Genomic DNA, 15,457 nt, shown 5'->3' with positions numbered 1-15,457 from the left:
GAGCTGCCCTTGAGGGGACCCAGTCTCCTCCGGCTGGCTCATGGCTTGCTGGTCTCCAGAAGGTGGGCAGTTTCCTCGCCACACACTCCCCGCAGGCCCCAAAGCAGCTGAGCCAGGTGACCATGAACTGAGACCTCTGAAACCAAGAGCCGAAAAAAACTGTCCTCCTTTCAGAGAGTGTGTTTCCGGTGTCCTCCCAGCAGTGGAAGGCTCTGGCCGTGTTTCCTGGGGCTGACGTCAGGGCTTCCATCTTCCTCCCTGCGCGGGGTTGACAGCCAGTCAGAAACATCTGCCATGGAAACGTGGTGACACAGACGGAGAAGACAAGGAGTGGGACGATGGCAGCCGGGAAGCAGCTGAGGAACAAGGCAAAGCTGAAGGACCCCAGAAAGGAGAAAGGACGAAGAATCAGGACAGGCAGAAAACAGAAAGTGAAACGGAGAAAGAAAGGTACACACCAAGTCCAAAGAAGAGGAGCCCAGAGGGAAGGAAGCGGGGAGGTAAGACGGGACTCAGATAATTGAAGAAAAATACAGATTTCCCAGAATTTTATTTTAAAAATGCAATAGTTCATGTTGGAAAGGCCCATCGAGTGCCAAGGAAGAGCGATAAATCAAACTCACTTCAACGAAACTTCAAGATAGCAGAGATTTTTAAAAACTAGAGCGGCCAGAGACAAAGACTATCATATCATACAAAATGGAACAAGAACTGGGTCATCATCAGATTTTTCAATAGAAATGATAGATGGGAAGATAAAAAAAATGAAACAATGTTTTCAAAGTACTGAGCGGCCCAGACAGTTAGATCTAGGTAAGCCATCATTAGATAGGAATATCACCAGGCTGACGAGGCCCTAGGGACCTGCCACTCAGAGGCCCACAGTTTTAGATGAAGTACTGCAGAGACAAAAACAAATCCAAGAGGCATTTTAAGTGATAGAGATGACATATGAAATACATGCAGCTGAATGTCTTGGTAACATCTGTTGTTATAGTTAGCAAGTCATTAGAAACAGAGAAAAAGATAAAATACACACAGAATAATACAGAATTAATAGTATGGGTACTTTCCAATATGGTGGCCATTAGCCTCATGTGGCTATTTAAATTTATTTGGATTAGTTAAAATTGAGTAAATCCTGAAACCTGTTCCCGTCACACTAGCCACGGTTCACCCTTCCTAGCCTCTGTGGCTCCTGGCTACGGTACTAGACAGCTAGCAGAACATTCCATCATCGCAGGAGGCTCCATCAGTCAGCCTGAAACGGAGAAGATCCATATCGCAGCAGTTTCCTCTGGAGGCTGAGACCAGTGAGTATGAGTTCTGTAGAAGTTCCAGTCTTATTATCGGAGAAAGAAAAATGCCAATTTAAAAAAAATAGAAAGGTGAGTCAAGCAAAAAGGATACCTTGGGATGGCAGAAGGGGGCCCCCAGTGTCCATGGCCAAGCTCACAGTAAAAGACACGGATGGAAGAGTTGAAAAGCAAACTTCACAAGAGACTTTGTACGAGCCATGCACCCAACACACCGGGATGTGAAAAAAGGTTTGGCTGCATTGGTTCTGCTTGTGAAATGGCCTTTTTTGTAGGTCAAGGAGGGGATAAGCATTGCTGACTTAATATGGTTGGTGTACAAACAAGATTGAAAACAGCAGAAATGGCTACCAACAGAAAGCAGACTAGGGCAGCCACATGGATACCTGGTAAAGGAGACATCGAGACCCATGGAGAGGGTCACAACACTAGTAGAGGAGCGCCCACTTATGGAAATGACATACAAGTGTAGTCAAATGTATGCACTCAAGAAAACGCCTGCAAGACGCAGCGAAAAGTGTTGAAACTACAGAGAGAGGTTGACCAGTCTATCATCATATTGGAATGATATGGCAATGACTGATAGGTCCGTCCAACAAAAAGGTCAGCAAGAATATTTGAGCAGTACTTTTGGCAAAATATCCCCAAAGGACAGATAGGGAATCCTGTATCCAAGAAGTTTAAATCACACATTTTTCTTAACTGCACATTTAAAACAATCATGAATAATAACTAACAGAAACTTCAATATGTCCAGGAACTCCATTTAGCTCTTTGCTTAGCCAAGGTCCTGTACGCTCAAAACATAAAGCTCCGAGATCATCAAACACAAACTGCACCCAAGAGAAAACTTTCTTTACCAGGCCTGAGGATGGAGCATCGGTCACCAAGGGCCCTGTTGGGGCTCAAGGCTCAGTGAAGGTGGAGCCCCAGATCACTGGGCTCCATCCAGGACCTGCACGTCCATGTACTCGCACAGATCAACAGGTGGCTTGCAGTCAGTCAGAACCACATGCTGAATGGGACTTTTCTTGTTCTCCAAGGATTTTAGCTAAAGCCACAGAACTTAGGGTGGGGTGTGAGTACAAGGTCACACTTGCTAGAAAGTCATGGTCCCGCCCTGCTGCATGGTTTCTAGCCCATCCCTCCTCTCCAGCATGTAAGAGGAGACTCAGAAACACACAATGGGTTATCCTAGCAGAGCAGCCAGTGGCCTAACATGGATGCGGCTCTCCGGGTCACATCATCCATGCCTAAAGGAAGTCAAGGCGTCTCCTGGGAAATCCTTGGGGGAGGGGGCAGGAAGATTGAATGGGCCCCCCTGGCTGGGATTGGAACCTGGACTGCAAAAATTCCCCAGTCCATCTCAGTGTGGCCACTCTGTGAACAACTGTGAGGGCTCTGGGGGACCTGAATGTCCACCCCAAAGACACACATCTCAGGTCTGAAAATTGAAGGAGGCCCCCTGGATTTTCAGGGAGGACAAAGCACTCCCATGATCCATGATCCTGTTTCTTTGTAGTTCCGACCACTTCCCGTGCTCTTTGCATGACTTGCCACAGCTCTGCACCCTCACTCTCTGGCCAGGAACCCCCCAGGAAGAGCACTCTGAGAGAGGGGGGACGTTGAGGGCCTCAGATACAGATGCAGGACAGAAGAAGCTGGACACCTGAGGAATTTTCTGGAAGCAGGTTTTTTTAGCTGCAGTGGTCCAGAGCAGCTAGCGTCTAAAAATCTCTGGACCTCTAGTCTGGAAATTTTTTAAACTTTACCCTCAGTGGGATGGGTACATGTCAAGGGTGGGTACTGTATTTTTAGGCTAGACAGAGGTTGCACACTTTTGTCTGCAAGCCTGGCATTCACAAGAAAGAGGAAGCTTTAAACCACATGGAGTCTCTGCTGATGTCCTTTGTGAAAAGCTTTCTGACAAGAAGAGAAGCTTACTTATGGGGGTGGGGGCGTGGAGAAGCTTATATGTTACAAACATGGTAGGGGGTCTCTTTCGTGGGGACACCTGGTCTGCTTTAATACCCACCGAAGATTTCCAGCCGGCATCCTGCTCAGTGCCTCCACGGTCCCTTCTGCCGGACAGTCGGAATCCCCACACCCTGACGGCTCCACAGCCTCTCCCCCCTCTGTCACATTTCTGTTCAAGAACGCTGCCCGGAAATCGCAATAGTTCCACCCTAAGTGAGGCAAATAAAGAAGAAAAAGCATGTGGATTCTTAAATGCCCTACAAGCCAGAATCTTACCCACTCGCTGCTACAGGCACCTGAATTACCGGCACCTCACGTCACCAGAGAGCTGAGGTCCAGCAACGTTGGCTAAGCCAGAGCCCCTTCCATGCAGCTGATACATTGGGCAGGCTGTGGATGTGGGGAAGTGTTGGTATGATTAGAAGCTCAAGCGGCTGCGCAGTTTCCCCCCAAAATAGAATTAATCGTAGTAACTAAAGTCTTGTCTTTTCTCGTATTTCTTCAATCCTCACTGATTAACGTATTTTTCCAGATCATTTTCATTAACTCCAAAAATAGTCCTTCATAGGACAACAAAAAATAGTTAATAAATTCTTGCATATAAAGATGCCCTGCGTCTTATAATTATTTCATAAATATTTGCCAATATGTTTCTCTAAAGGATTTCTTGTATTTCTTTGTTTAAAAGGTCCTAACTGAGAATATTTCATGTCCTGAGACTGCCAGATAAGAACAATTTTTTTCTCTAATCACATTGCTCTGTACAACTCGATTTCCGTCACCGTTTAAATCCAATTCCTCAAGTCTCAGCAGAACAGCTGTCCTGCGGCTGGTGCTGAGTCAGGCAGACTCACGGCCACTTCTGCCTGCTGTTGCCACTGTCCCTTGTGGCCTGGCTGTATCTGGAGGAGGACCTGGGACTCCTCCTCAGGCAGGTGCCTGGGTTCATCTACTCGGCAAGCACAGGCGGAGCCAACCGCGGGTCCTGTGGGGGTGACACAGGAAGCTCCTCTTCCACTCGCCAGCCCAGGAGGCTGGCCCAGCACCCAGGCACCAGAGTTGCCTTTGGTTGTCATTCCAGCCCAGGCTCCAAGCTCCAGCCCTTCCTTTCCTCCCTCCACAGTGGCGGTTCTTGCAGTTAATTCAGGAAACTTGAAACAGCTGCCTTTCAAGTGGTGCCTGCTTCCTTTTCAAACTCCTGTTCCTCCGGTCATCACAGTTCACGGTTAAGATCTCCGTACCTCCAGCAGCCCGGACACCCTTTACAAAGTCCCTGTTCCATTCTTCCAGCTGTGCTCTCTGCAGCCTCCCCAACATCTGGGCTCTCTGAAGAAGAGAACGATTAGCCACTGCTGTGCCCTTCTCTGCAGAGAAACACAATCCCTATCACCAAAAAGATGTCAGAACAGCACCATGTTCTTAAAATGCAACAGACTCTAAAAACTTTGCATGTATTAACTCAATTAATCTAGTAAGAAAAAGAGCAGCCACGGCTAATGAGCATCAGGGTATTCCAAGTGCTGCATACACGGTGTCAAATGTAACAACTTACTCAACCCTCTGGAAACTGGGGGAAGTTGATACCAGGATGGGAAACAATAACCTGCCTGCATATAGCCAGGGGGAGCCCATGGGGCGCAGGGATGAGTCCAAAGTCCACACTCACGACGAACTCCTGCCCTCTTGAGCCTACTCTTGAGCAGATGGGACTTCCACCCACTTACAGAAACAACTACCGCAGTGTCTGCGGAGCTGCGAGCTTCACACGGGAGGCTGGGAGAAGTCGCCCCGACCAGAAGATGGCGCTCGAGGAGGCAGGGAGCTGGGCCCAGCCAGAGGTGCTGGACATCCAGGACCACTTCCGGAACAGCGGGTGGCGCGTGCGAGGGGGCAGAGGTGGCCCCGCAGCAGGTGGGGCTGCCCACTTCCCGCCGGCCCCCACGGGCATCCTTTCTGGCTTCTTTTCCTTCCCTCTCGCAGGAATGGGCAAGCCTCTTATTTCCAAGACTGAAGCCACTGCACTGCACCTGGCGGTCCGCCACAGCCACCAAATACCACGTGTCCACGCCAACTGGCTCCCTCTTCACCCGAAGGAAACCACCCTGAGGTGCCTCTGGCTTTCTCTTCTCTGACCACCTGCTGGTGTGAGAGCCACAGCTCTGCCGGACTCAGCGGCAGCCGCAGGACGGTGTGCATGCTCGCTGGACAGCAGGGGTCACCAGAGAAGCTCTCAGGGGCTCAGTCTGCAGGCCAGGGGCAGGCGAGCGCTTCTGAAGAGCAGCTGGAGAACATGTCCAAGCAACCCACGGCTGCTCAGCCTGGAGGGGAAAGAAGGTACGGGAGTGGGGCTCTGGTGGAATCTGAGATTGGGCAGCCTGGGCCTAATCCTGGCAGCCATCCCCTGGCCTCTTAGTGCGCACACGAGGAGCCCCAGCCCCCGGAAACCCTCTCTCCTCCTCCATGCCGTGGGAAAGAACGCTCCAGAGTCAAGGGAGGAGCAGCAGAGCGCTGCACCGGCAGCTTCTCTCGCTGCACCATTACTTGGCAAGGGCAAGAATCTAGGGGAGGAAAAAACATACTTTTGTTTCAAGGGACATAAAAATAAATTCTGATGCAGTGCAACACTTCATGATTACTTAAAAACTCACATGAGCATTAAGGACAATACAAATGGGGATTCTTCCAGGAAACTGGCAGTTTATTTCTCGATGTGGGTATTCGTCACAGAGCTTTGTGTCTTGAAATAATTCACTAAGTATACATCTATACGAGTTTTTCTGTATCTATTATTTATTTTACAATAAAAGTATAAAAGAAGAAGTTGAAGAAGTTAGCGAGATAAACTGTGTATCATGAATCACATGAAGAATTTATTTTTCCAAACTGTGAAGGGCGTCTGCTTTTGTGTTTAGAACTAGAAATTCAAACATATGTCCCACAATGTTTAAATCTAAGTGAAATGGCACTGTGTAATCTTCCTTCATAAATATGACTAATTACCTTTAAGTGACTCATTTATAGATTTAGCCAGAGGGAAGAAGTGCCCAGCCTGCAAGAACGTCTGGAAGGCTGAGCGGACAGAATCCCAACACACAACCACTGGGTTCCAACACCGTGACCGACTTCACTGCTGCCAAGCAGCCATTCGCTGTCTTTGATGTTCTCACTTGGGTTGCGATCGTTTTGTTAGTTTGTAATTATTAGGAGATGCAAGAGAAGGGAGGGGGAGAGAAGGGGCCTTGAAATGTGCATGCCTAACGTGACTTGTGTGTGAGTGCTCTCTGAACTGTGTGCGTGAGTGCGTGCATGTAATATGTCTGTGCTTTGTGCAAGGGCTATCCGTGCACCCTGTGTGCACCTGTGTGTCAAGGGGGGGCCTGTGTGTGTGAGTTGTGAGGTATGGGTGTGGAGGGTGTATTGTGTGCTGTGTGCATGGTGTGTCTCTATGTTCTGCTGCAGATGTGTTCAGTGGGCCTTGTTCAGTGCATGAAGATGGAGGTGTGTTGGGTATAGATATGTGTATGTGTAGTGTTGTGGCCTCCGTTGCATTTTCTGTTAGAGCGTGTGTATCGTGTGTTGTGAACACATATTAAGGGGGTGTGGGTGTGACGTGTGGCGTGAAGGTTGACACCGCATTGGTGTGGTACTAATGACACCTCCACAGGTCGTCCTCAGACAAAGACGCCTCATAACCACAGGGGCAGCAGGCTCACAGAGTGGCCATTCGGGGGTGAAGAGAACTGATAATGTCAAGAGCCAAACTCCACCTGTCAACTCAGAATGTGCAGAGATTGGCTTGCGTAGGAAACCTCATCCTGCGCCGCCACCTGGCCCAGTGACCCGGCCCAGTGACCCGGCCCAGCGCCAACGGTCTCTAACACTGGGGCTGCAGCTGAACATCTACCAACAGGTGGGGTCACCTGTGCCCGCTACCATGGATTATTCCTGACCTGAAGGCCCCCATCCCTCGTCGGGCGGCTCCCTTTGTGGGATAAGACATTATCAAGCTTTACAAGCACAAGGCCCTGGGTTCAATCCCCAGCACCACCAAAAAAAAAAAAAAAAGACATTATCAAGTTCCTCTCAGGCATCAGGCTACTGAAAAGTAGGAGGTTTGAACAAAACAGTTTGGTTTTATTGTAGAATTTTTTATTAGAAGTATTATTACGATTATTCCTATTATACCTACTATTATTTTTCTCTATTTTCCTCTTACTTTCTGTTTCCTTGGAGATCCTATCTCTGTTTTCTCATGCTAACAACCAATTTCTTTCAATTCTACTTTCACTATTCCTATGACCTAATAGCTCTATAGACTCACTTCTTATCTCGTTAACATTACGTCCTACACCCCTCCCCATCCTTTTTGTCCACCATTAGAAATTGTGGTCCTTATTGAAAACCTGTTGGTTATGCTGTAGATAATAATCAAGCATCCTCTCTTTTTATTGAGACAATATGGTTAATATCTTAATAGGGATTATTTGGGTTAAGGATGCATACTCTTTGTATTGTGTGCTGCTAATATTGATCTCCCACTTTAAGGGGAGGTATTGGAAACCTGCAGGGTCATTATAAGTCTATAGGAGGGAAACTGCAATTCCTCAGATCTGCACTGCTAGAGGGGAAGATACACGAACAACATGAAAAAACAAGGGAAGAAGGTGTCCCAAACAAACCTAGCTGCTATATCAATAGAATCCAATGACAGCATGGCAGAAGAAATGTCAGAAAGGGAGTTCAGAGTGTACATAATTAAAGTGATCTGAGAGCAAGGATCAGATAAGAGAGCAAATGTACACAATGAATGATCACACCACTCAACAGTTAAAAGCAAATGCAAGAAGAAAAGATCATTTTAAAATAGAGATAGAGATGCTAAAAAAAAAACAAACAGAAATCCTTGAAATGAAGGAAACAATAAACCAAATTAAAAACTCAATAGAAAGCATAACCAACAGATTAGATCACTTGGAAGACAGAACCTCAGACAATAAAGACAAAATATTTAATCCTGAAACCAAAGTTGACCAAACAGAAAAGATGGTAAGAAATCAGGATTGGGACCTCCAAGAACTATGGGATATCATGAAAAGACCAAATTTAAGTATTATTGGGATTGAGGAAGGCACAGAGATATAAATCAAAGGAATGGATAATCTATTCAATGAAATAATATCAGAAATTTTCCCAAATCTGAAGAATGAAGTGGAAAATCAAATACAAGAGGCTTACAGTACACCAAATGTACAAAATTACAACAGACTCACACCAGGGCACATTATAATGAAAATACCTAATATACAAAATAAAGATAAAATTTTAGAGGCTGTGAGAGAAAAGCATTAGATTACATACAGGGAGAAACCAATATGGATACCAGCAGATTTCTCAGCCCAGACCCTAAAAGCTAGAAGAGCCTGGAACAACATATTTCAAGCTCTGAAAGAAAATGGATGCAACCAAGAATCTCATAGCCAGCAAAATTTACCTTCAGATTTGACAATGAAATAAAATCCTTCCATGATAAACAAAAGCTAAAAGGATTTACAAATAGAAAGCCTGCACTACAGAACATTCTCAGCAAAATATTCCATGAGGAAGAGATGAAAAACAATAATGTAAGTCAAGCAAAGGGAGGGACTACCCTAAAGGAAAAGTAAAGTAAAGGAGAAACCAAGTCAAGTCAAAAACCAAAAATAAGTCAAAATGACTGGGAATACAAGTCATATCTCAATAATAACCCTGAATGTTAATGGCATAAACTCATCAGTCAAAAGACATAGACTGGCAGATTGGATTAAAAAGAAAGACCAAACAATATTCTACCTTCAAGAGTCTCATCGCATAGAAAAAGAGACCCACAGACTAAAGGTGAAAGGATGGGGAGAAACATACCATGCACACAGACTCAGTACAAAAGTGGATGTATCCATCTTCATATCAGATAAAGCGTACTTCAAGCCAAAGTTAGTCAGAAGGGATAAAGAAGGACATTTCATACTGCTTAAGGGAAGCATAAATCAGCAAGACATAACAATCATAAATACTTATATTCCAAACAATGGCTCATTCATATATGTCAAACAAATCCTTCTCAGTTCCAGGAATCAAATAGTCCACAATGTAATAAATACTAGGTGACTGGGGCTGGGGAGATAGCTCAGTCGGTAGAGTGCTTGCCTTGTAAGCACAAAGCCCTGGGTTCGATCCCCAGCACCCAAAAAAAAAAAAAAAAAAGAAAATACTAGGTGACTTTAACATACGTCTCTCACCACTGGACAGATCTTCCAAACAAAAATTGAACAAAGAAACCATAGATCTCAATAACACAATCAATAATTTAGACTTAATAGACATATATAGAATATTCCATCCATCAACAAGCAAATACACTTTCTTCTCAGCAGCACATGGATCCTTCTCTAAAATAGACCATATGTTATACCACAAAACTACTCTTAGCAAATACAAAAAAATAGAGATACTACCTTGTATTCTATTAGATCATAATGGAATGAAATTAGAAATCAATGATTAAATAAAAAACTAAAACAACTCCAACACCTGGATACTAAATAATATACTCTTGAATGATGCATGGATAACAGAAACATCAGGGGGGAGATTAAAAAATTCTTAGAGGTAAATGAGAATAATAGTACAACATATCAAAATCTCTGGGATGCTATGAAAGCAGTAATAAGAGGAAAATTCATTGCATGGAGCACATTCAATAAAAGAAGAAAAAGTCAACAAATAAATGACCTAACATTACAGCTCAAAGCCCTAGAAAAAGAAGAACAGATCAACACCAAAAATAGTAGAAGACAGGAAATAATTAAAATCAGAGCTGAAATCAATGAACTTGAAACAAAAGAAACAATTCAAAAAATTGACAAAACAAAAAATTGGTTCTTTGAAAAAATAAAATTGGTAAACCCTTAGCCACACTAACAAAGAGAAGGAGAGAGAAAACTCAAATTACTAAAATTCATGATGAGAAAGGAAATATCAGGACAGACACTATTGAAATACAAAACATAATTAGAAGTTATTTTGGAAATCTATACTCCAACAAAATAGAAAATCTCGAAGACATCAGCAGGCTTCTAGAGACATATGATCCACCCAAACTGAATCTGGAGGACATACCCAATTTAAACAGATCAATTTCAAGCAATGAAATAGAAGAAGCCATCAAAAGCCTACCAACCAAGAAAAGTCCAGGACCAGATGAATTCTCAGCTGAGTTCTACATGACCTTCAAAGAAGAACTTATACCAATACTCCTCAAAGTATTCCAGGAAATAGAAGAGGCAGGAACACTTCCAAACTCATTCTATGAAGCTAGTATCACCCTAACGCCAAAACCAGACAGACACATCGAGGAAAGAATATCCCTAATCAGACCAAATGAACATAGATGAGATGCAAAAATTCTTAACAAAATTTTAGCAAACTGCATTCAAAAACATATTAATAAATGATAGTGCACCACGATCAAGTGGATTTCATCCCAGGGATGCAATGTGGGTTCAACATCCAGAATTCAATAACTGTAATTCACCACATTGACAGACTTAAGACTCATCTGATCATTTCAATATATGCAGAAAAAGCATTTGATAAAATACAGCACTCCTTCATGCTCAAAACATTGGAAAGAATAGGGATAGTAAAATGGTGAAGTGAGACAGACATCATTACCCTATGTACATTATGATTACATGAATAGTATGAATCTATATCATGCACAACCACAGAAATGAAATGATGTACCCCATTTGTGTACAATGAATCAAAATGCAGACTGTAAAAATAAATACTACTACTAATAATAAATAATAGGGATAGTAGGAATATAATTCAACATTGTACAGGCTATCTATGCTAAGCCCAAGACCAATATCATTCTAAATGGAGAAAAATTGAAAGCATTCCCCCTAAAAACTGGAACACATCAGGGATATCCTCTTTCACCACTTCTATTTAACATTGTCCTTGAAACTCTAGCCAGAGCAATCAGACAGACCAAAGAAATTAAAGGGATACAAATAGGAAAATAAGAAGCCAAACTATCACTATTTACCAATGACATGATTCTATATTTAGAGGATCCAAAAAATTCCACCAGAAAATTTCTGGAACTAATAAATGAATTCAGCAAAGTAGCAAGATATAAAATGCATTTCTATTCATGAATGATGAATCCTCTGAAAGAGAAATTAGGAAACCACTCCATTCACAATAGCCTCAAAAAATAATAAAATACTTGGGAATCAATCTAACAAAAGAGGTGAAAGACCGCTACAATGATAACTACAGAACACTAAGAAAGAAATAAAATAAAACCATAGAAGATGGAAAGATCACCCAAATTCTTGGATAGGCAGAATTAATATTGTCAAAATGGCCATACTACCAAAAGTGATAAACAGATTCAATGCAATTCCAATTAATATCTCAATGACGTACCTCATGGAAATAGAGAAAGTAATTATGAAATTCATTTGGAAAAATAAGAGACCCAGGATAGCTATAGCAATCCTTGGCAGGAAGAGCAAAGTAGGTAGTATCACAATACAAGACCTTAAACTATACTACAGAGCGATAGTAACAAAAATGGCATGGTATCAGCACCAAACTAGACAGACCAGTGGTACAGAATAGAGGACACAGAGATAAACCCACATAAATAGTTATCTCAATCTAGACAAAGGTGCCAAAAACATACCATGGAGAAAAGATAGCCTCTTCAACAAATGGGGCTGGAGAAACTGGAAATCCATATGCAGCAAAATGAAACTAGACCCCTATCTCTCACTCTGCACAAAACTCAACTCAAAATGGATCAAGGACCTAGGAATTAGACCAGAGACCCTGCACCTAACAGAAGAAACATAGGCCCGAATCTTCATCATATCAGCTTAGGGCCACACTTACTTAACATGGCTGCCAAAGCACGAGAAATAAAAACAGGAATCAAAAATTGGGATAGATTCAAACTTAAAAGCTTTTTCTCAGCAAAGGAAACAATCAACAATGTGAAGAGAGAGCCTACAGAGTGGGAGAAAATGTTTACCACACACACTTCAGATACAGCACTCATCTACTGACTCTCTAAATAACTCAAAAAACTTTACAACAAGAATACAAATAACCCAATCAATAAATGGGCTAAGGAACTGAGCAGACACTTTGCAGAAGAAGATATACAATCAACCAACAAATATATGAAAAAATGTTCAACTTCTCTAGAGAAATGCAAACCAAAACCACCCTAGCATTTCCTCTCCCCCCAATTAGAATGGCGATTATCAAGAATACAAGCAACAATAGGTGTTGGTGAGAATGTGGGCGAAAAGATACACTCATACATTGCTGGTGGGGTTGCAAATTGGTGCAGCCATTCTGGAAAGCAGTATGGAGATTCCTCAGAAAACTTGGAATGGACCCAACATTTGACCCAGTTATCCCACTACTCGGTTTATACCAAAGGACTTAAAATCAACATACTACAGCAATGCAGTCACATCCATGTTCACAGCAGCTCAGTTCACAATAGCTGAACTATGGAACCAACCTAGATGCCCTTCAACAGATGAATGGATAAAGAAACTGTGGTATATATACACAATGGCATATTACTCAGTCATAAAGAAGAATAAAATTATGGCATTTTCAGGTAAATGGATGGAGTTGGAGAATATCATGCTAAGTGAGATAAACCAATCCCAAAAAACCTAGGGCTGAATGTTTTCTCTGACAAGTGGATGCTGACACATAATGGGGTGAGGGGGTATGGGAAGAATGGAGGAACATTGGATTGTGTAGAAGGAAATGAGGGGAGGGGATGGGGGAAGGAAAGATGGAGGAATGAGACAGACACCATTATCCTATGTACATGTATGATTACACAAATGGTGTGAATTCACATCATGTACAACCAGAGAAATGAAAAGGTGTACCCCACTTTTGTACAATGACTCAAAATGCAATTACTATTATGCATAACTAAATAGAACAAACAATAAATATGTATATATAATAATTACCACTTGCATTTGTACAGTCCTTGTAATTTAGAAATTACATTCACAATCTCCTTTTTTCAAATCTTTCAATCTTATTTGTTCTAATCAGTTGTACATGACAGTGGAAAGCATTTATTCACTTTGCTAGATCACACATACATGCAGTGTAACCCTCATGTTCCTGATGGTACCTGGTGCAGGTGACACGGTCACGCAGTCACACGTGTGCCTGAGGTGACAAGGCCTGTCTCACTCCATATCCTTCCTTTGTAGAGCCTGCTCTCCCCGGCTCGGGGATAAGAAGTGCCGGGGCCCAGCGCGAGGGCCGGCCCTGCCCTGCAGCCATGAGAACGTCACACGGAGCCCGCTGAGGGGTGCAGCGAGCACCGGCCCAGGGCACCAGCCCATCACACTCGGGCTGCGAGGTCCTGCGAGGCACTTAGGAGCTCGGGTCTGGACTGGGGAAGTCACTGGAGCTTGCGCTTTGTAAGTAAGAACAGCCCCCCATGCTGCTTTCTTCATGCTGCTGTCTCTCTTGTCGGGTGCAAAGCCTGCTTCTCCTCCGAGCCGTGCAAGTGTCCTGCCAGTCTTTGACTGATGGCTTCTGTGCCTCTCAGAGGAAACGCTTGACAGAAAGAAGAATCTGCTCAGAAGCGAGGTTTGTGTTCGCCGTAGTCAGCCACGGCTCTGTGCAACGGGACCCAGCTGAGGTCATAAGGGTCGTGAAGCGAGTTGCTAGGCATCTGCCCAGAGGTTACCTGGGATAGCACTGACCAGGGTGAGCAGAACGGCATCTGCCCTGAAAGAGTTTTAAAACACCTCCTAAAGCGCTAGTCTTGAATTGCACCGATTGACAGATTTGGTACCTAGAATATGGTGTGTGGCAATGAGCCCATCAGACTATTGAACGAGAGCCAGAATCAAGCAGGATTTTCACTTCATGCTTTAAAAAAAACTTGATAAAGTTGTTTTAAAAGAAATGTAATTTATTCATATCTTAGTCTATCTTCTATTTTTATAAAAAAAAAAAATACCAGAGACTGGTTTATGTATAAAGAGGTGTGTTCGCCTCACAGTTTTGGAGCTGAAAGTCCAATATCCAGCAGCCCCAAGGGTTTGGGTCTGGGGAAGGCCTTCTGGACACATCACAACGTGGCAGGTGGCATCGAAAGGCAGGAGCATGTGCAGAGCAGTTCACATGATAAGACAGGAAGTAGAGGAATACCAGGCTTGATATTTTTTTTAAGACAACCAATATTCTTTTATTTTATTTGCATTTATTTTATGCTGAGTTTATTCCCGTGCCATAAGTTTTTGTTTATTTAGTTTCTTCTGGGATACCTTTATCTTCTGTGCAACCTTCTCTTCTGGTTTAGGAACAATCTGTTCCTTTTCAGTGAGGATCATCTCGATGTGGCAGGGGGAACTCATGTATGGGTTAATCTGACCATGAGCTCTGTAAGTACGGTGGCGCATCTTGGGTGCTTTGTTCACCTGGATATGTTCAATGACTAGAGAATCTACGTCTAAACCCTTAAATTCAGCATTACTCTCTGCATTTTTAAGCATAAGCAGCAAAAATTCAGCACTCTTTTTGGGCCACTGTCCCTGTGTCCAGCCCCACTGTTTGGCCTGGGCACACCTACCAACTCCACCATTGTAACGCCGGGATGGCACACATTGCTTTTTTAAAGTGACATCCTTCAGGTACTTGGTAGCTTTTCAGATATGCATACCCTTGATGGCCTGCGCGGTTTCACGCGTGTTCTTAACATGAAGATTTGAACCTCTTGATTTGCATGACTTTGTGGGGGTTTCTGGGTCAAGAGAGTAGCGGACCATTTTCACAGATCACCTGAGGCTGCTTACAGGAAGAGCCAGGCTTGATATTTTTATAACAACCTACCATCATGGGAACTGACCAGGTTCCAAGAGAACCACATTAATCTGTGCTGAGGGTAGTTGTCCCTAACCACCTTTCACAAGGCCCCACCCCTCACAGGTTCCATCACCTTCCAACACCAGCACCCTGGGGACACAAACCTCTGGAGCACACAAAGTCCACATCCACACCACCACTCCGTAAATGCCTGGAGAAAGTGCGTTACAAGCTCTGAAAGAGCTCTC

At 43.6% G+C, this 15,457-nt stretch overlaps 1 pseudogene; it reads right to left on the bottom strand.

Moving 5' to 3' along the window:
* Positions 1-14,578: 14,578 nt before the first annotated feature.
* Positions 14,579-15,172, bottom strand: LOC124987309 (60S ribosomal protein L17-like; annotated as a pseudogene).
* Positions 15,173-15,457: the final 285 nt, after the last annotated feature.

Source organism: Sciurus carolinensis, chromosome 6 (assembly GCF_902686445.1).
Source record: "Sciurus carolinensis chromosome 6, mSciCar1.2, whole genome shotgun sequence".
NCBI lineage: Eukaryota > Metazoa > Chordata > Mammalia > Rodentia > Sciuridae > Sciurus > Sciurus carolinensis.
The sequence above is the reverse complement of the archived record's forward strand: the minus strand, read 5'-3'. Positions and strand labels throughout refer to the sequence as shown.